General features: G+C 42.8%; 1 pseudogene; it reads left to right on the top strand.

The window, feature by feature from the left end:
• The first annotated feature begins 1,563 nt into the window (after nucleotides 1-1,563).
• LOC116156291 (cytochrome c oxidase subunit 7C, mitochondrial-like) lies at nucleotides 1,564-2,181 on the top strand (annotated as a pseudogene).
• The last annotated feature ends 3,179 nt before the right edge of the window (nucleotides 2,182-5,360 follow it).

Genomic DNA, 5,360 nt, shown 5'->3' with positions numbered 1-5,360 from the left:
TCACGGGCACCTCAAACTCAACATCTCCAAAACAAAACTTTTGATTCAACCCAGTGCCCACCCTAGAACGTGCCCTCTCCTGGTTTTCCTCCAGCTCATTGAGTGGGACCATCCCACATCCAGTTGCTAAATCCAAAAGGCCCCTTCATACTCAATCCCTCCCTCCCTCTTTCTCTCACTTTCAATGAGTCCTGCCATTTCTACTTCCTTGACTATTTCTCATCTTCCAGAGTTTCTGTGAGCCCTTCTCCACTCTTTCCTGGATCACTGGAGTAGTGGCCTCACTGACTTCTGTGTTCTCTTACTCTTGCTTCTGCCAAAAGCTAGCCAGAGTCATTTCTTTCAAACATGAATTGAATCATGATACCTCAGTGTTTCACCACCTTAAACGAATTGTGTTTCCAATGAAATCTAGACTTTGTTCATGACCTACATGATCTGGCCCCCTTTCCTATCTTGTCCCCCTTGGTCCCTTGCTCTGTACACCTCAGCCTTTCAGTGGTCCCTCACTGAAATCCTTTCTCTAACTGAATATACCAACTCCTTTTCTGCTTCGAGGCCTCGTTACTGTTCCTTCTGCTTGGGACCCCTACTCTTTGCTTGTCTATCTTCTGTTATTCCTCAAGCCTCAGCTTCAGTGTGACCTCCTCCGAAAGGCCTCCCTCTGCCTAAGAGACACACACACCCCCCACTAATATCGCACTGCGTCTTTTCACTTACAGCATTTATCGCATATTTAATTGTGCATTTTGCATCTGTTTATTGACCACCAATTGCCTCTGCCACTTATCTTTTCACTAGTTAATAGCATATTAGTATTTGTACAATGAATGCTTTATAAAATGTGAATTATAAGATAATTGGCTTTAAAAAGGAGTGGAGGCCTACTTAAACTTTCAAAAAATGTTAAAAGTTTCCATTGGTTTGGAGTCTTTAAGCTTATAATCATTTGAGACTATAAGCCAATAAAATAATTTTAGGCAACAGTTCTCCCCACAACCTGGCCTGAAGGCAAGAGAGGTATTGATTTGTATATATTTGTGTGTTGGTTGGGAATGTTCACTTGAAGATGGGGGACATTGGTGGAAATAGTCACAGAAGAGTCAGTCAAAGAGCATGAACATCCTTATGAAATCAGAAGTCTCCTCTGTAGGTGTTTACGGAGAGGGATCCCATCAGTAAAGGTGTCAGCCAAGGCTGCTCTTGCTCAGTTATCAGTTACCAGAAGAAAAAGTCATTTGATCTGACAAAACGGACGGCAAGGGGCTTTTATCAGCATGGCCAGGTTCAGATAAAACAGCCAAACATCTGGGATTCTCTCCGAGGTACAGCTCTTTCCCTGGTTTATGAAAAATGCATTTTCTCAAAACATCTGGTTTGAATTCCTTCCATTTTGATAATTTGGTAAACAGTTCAGAGTATCACGTAGTGTGAGTCAGCCAGTCTATTCAGCTATCCAGTGGGAAAGGCATCTCTGGTGAGCGACATGAGGGGACTAGAAAGCAAATTAACTGTAAACTCTTATTTAATAAAGATGAGTGTGCAAATTTTTGATTGTCCACCATGATCGTAGAAATGGACAGTAATAGTTACTGCCTAAATTAATTATGCATCTGTGTTTATAGCAGTATATTGGCGTGTCTAGAGATGAAGGAAGGAAATCTTTCAGATACAAAATCAGGGCTAAGGAGAGCTGGGCTGAGAGGCGAGGAAGCCTTCCTGGAGCCTCTCAGCTTTTCCTTTAAATGGAATAATCCTCACATGTGCCTGCACTTGTGTGTGTGTGCAAAGCTACCACCCCGGGGAGCAAAGATGCCCATTCCAAGAACAGAAGGGGAGCAGAGCTACCCACAGAAGGTCAACAGCAAAGCCAAGGTGTTCTCATCAGCCAACGACTTCTGAGCGGGAGGGGAGATTTGTTTTAAGGTGATACTAGGTGCTGCCGCCGCCTTCAATCCCTGTGCCTTTTGCAGAACTTCCAACAGCGCTGTGCTGGGACAGGTCATCCAGAGGTTCACAAGCTCTGTGGTCTGAAGGAACCACTATGAGGAGGGGCCAGGGAAGAATTTACCATTTTCAGTGGAAAACAAGTGGCAGTTACTAGCTAAGATGACTTTGTACTTTGGATCTAGATCTGATGCATCTTTCTTCATAGTAAGACATCAGCTGCTTAAAAAATAATCCAGGAAACATTTGAAGAGGAACATTTTAAGAGGTGCAATCCCTTTGAGAAAAAGGATGAAACTCTCAAACTCAATGTACTAAATATGTTTGTAAATAAACTTAAGGCATAAATCCTTAATGCCTCTTCTCTGAAATATGCAACATAATTGAGCATGTGCTTACTTTTTGTTTGGGTAATCTTCCATTATTAGTTTCTTGATTAAATATGTACATGATTTAGCTTTAAAAAAAAAAAGGTGATACCACGAGAAGTTATAAACATCCTCTCTACTTCTCTGACAGCTTACAGGGACATCTCTGCATAGACCAAAGAACAACTGAGAGCAAGAGGGCGGAGGGAGAATTTCCTGGATAACAGGTGGCCGCTGCTGGCCCTGGAGGTGGTGCACTGCGGGAGGAAATGCTGGCCTTCTGCTCCCCACGGGTACTTACTGGCCCACGACAGAAACACAATGGATGAAGATGCTCTTCTTAAAAGGAGCACCTCAGGCAACTACAGAGGGAGAAAGAAAATTAATGAATGCCTTCGTGCAAGGAAATGACCATTTTGATGATGACAAGCATGGATGAGGAGTAGCAGGAAGCCTAGTGGGGGATTACATAATGAAAACATCCAGGGAGGATCCTGACAGACCAACACAGACACAGTGGAATCCTCACTGAGGAGGGCTTAAAAGTCAACACCAGAACAGTTCTGTATATTTCCATGTGTTTAGCACATACCCATTTCGATGGGGTCAACCTGTTGGGTTAACTATTTTGGTTACCTCTGTATTGTTAGTGGATAGATGGATTCAGTGAATCTTAATTTATTTGGAGGATATTTATAAAGACCTGAATTTAAAAAAAAAAAATCTAGAGGCTTTGTTAAAGACAGAAAGCTGTCCTCCACGGAGCCAGTTTTAATTGCAGTCAAGGTTCTAGAGTGGGCAGACCCGGTCAGTGTCATCCCTTAGAGAACAGGGGAGGGAAGGGACTTGCTCACGTCGAGGTGGGTTTTACTGCACACTTGCAGGAGTGGATGTCAGTGGTACATGAGTGCTTCTGATCCCAAAGGGAGAGGTTGAAGAAATAAAGAAAAGGACCAGTAGTAGGCTCTCAACCTTCCAAAGACTGTGTTTGTCCACTAGGTTGCAATTTCCTGGGACCACTGGTGGCACCGAATGTATTATGACATTCATTCTGGAGTGGTAATGACTGAGCTGAGAGTCAGGGAAACTGAATTTGAGTTCGTGATCCGTCCTAGCCACCAGCTGAGTGACCCTGCTCAAGTCTCCTGATCCTTCTCTTCATGGTCCAGTTCTGCTGACAACATTCTCCTCCTCAGATCCAGAACCTTCTCTGGCTTGACTCTACCTGCCCTCACTTTCTGTGGCTCACTGATTCCTAAACTCAACCTGGAGAAGTCCTCAGTGGTTTCGACCCATACACACACCTGGACTGGTGGGGCCTCTTTCCAAGAAAATCCCTCTCACCTGCAAAGGATCTGAGACATTTCTCTGTCCCAGGGATGGTCCCCTTCTCGCTGCCCTCCCCCCATGCCTACCTATCAAAGTCCAAGGCCAAGTCAAATCCTGAGCTCACCAAGAAATATCCTTGGGGCCTCTCAGAACATTTCCTCTGTGCTCAGACTTATTTATGCCTATGTCTCTCTCCTTAACTGCAGGTTCCCCCCAGGAAAGATCACTCTTCTTTGCCACAGCCCATGACATTTGTCTCTGTTGAGTCTGTTGAGTTGCTTTGAACAAAATGATTCTATGTTTTCATTGAATAAATATCACTATGATAAGTGTAAAAGAACTTCTGTTTAGGTTACTTAGTATATGCACAATGCTGCCGGTTAAGTGTTTTTCAAAATTCCTTTGTTGAGATATAACTCACATACTATACAATCCACCCACTGAAAGTGTACGATTCAATGTTTTTGGTATATTGACAGGGTTGTGAAATCGTCACCACAATCTAATTTTAGAACAGTTTTGTCCCTTCCGAAAGAAACTCTGTCCCCATAAACTGTCTCTCTCATGCCACCTCCCCTCAGCCCTCAGCTTGGTACTCATTTACTTTCTGTCTCTATAGATTTTCCTATGCTGGACATTTTATGTAAATGGACTCATACAACATATGGTGTTTTGTGATCTAAGCTCTATGCTATTGAAACATACAGAGATTTTTCTTCTTAAAAGTTTGGCTCCTTTAAAGAAACCTCTGGCAAAGTCCACCTGAGAAGGGAGAAATCATTCATCGGGCAGGAAAAACACTGAGTGACCTTTTTAAGTGTACTTGTATTTTCACAGCAAATAGCAATGCCATCACACAAACAAATGACCTTACTTAAGGGGAAGACACTTTGGGCGAATGTAAAACATGTCATGCGAGCAGTTGTTTTCTCCCAAGACTGGCTCTCACCTCTGGAATCTTCTGATCCTCTAGCAGACCCTGATTGGAGAAAGCGTCAAGTGCTTGGAAAAGGCAAAAAATTCTCCATATACCTTCTCACTAATAAGATGAAGTGCAGTGTTTCAACAACCCATGAAAAGTCTCCTGAGGATTAAACCCATCATCTTAAAGAAACAAGCGTAAACCTTCCTTACCAATCTCATAACGTCTGAGCTGCACCTTTTTGCACATTTAAACGTTCTTTCAATTGGAATGCACCTTCCGGTTGCTGCTGGCCTGGTGGCAGTCCTGAAGGTGTCGTCATTGCAGGCACAAGCACACACCTGTCGCAGCTGTTCATAGGGCATTTCAGCTGAGATGTGTGCATGGTTGACACCACCTGTGCTGAGTCCCCAGGCCACATACGCTGTCTTCAGAAACGTACACTATGGTTTGACAGGGACATTCTGTATACCCGTTGCTCTTGACAGCACAGAGGATGACATTACGTGAAGAAACACAGATATTGTTGATTGTAGATTAAAAAGTGATTTGGAAGATTCAAACTCTGTCCACTAAAAAAGTTTTAGGAATACCCTAAGCTGTTATTTCTCTTTTTATGTATGTACCAGAATGATGGGTGATTTTTAAACACTCTGCGTCTAAGTCAGTCTGAAAGTGTTTCCAAAATGATTTTTTTAAAGCTTGTGTCAAAGTTTAATTAGCAGGTATTTGTTCCTTTCTTAGTGGTACCTAAAATAATGATATATTTTACAATCGTAAATTCTGCCTCTGAA

The sequence above is a fragment of the Camelus dromedarius genome, chromosome 1, assembly GCF_036321535.1.
Source record: "Camelus dromedarius isolate mCamDro1 chromosome 1, mCamDro1.pat, whole genome shotgun sequence".
Lineage (NCBI taxonomy): Eukaryota > Metazoa > Chordata > Mammalia > Artiodactyla > Camelidae > Camelus > Camelus dromedarius.
Note: the sequence above shows the minus strand (reverse complement) of the source record. Positions and strands in the feature narration are given on the sequence as shown.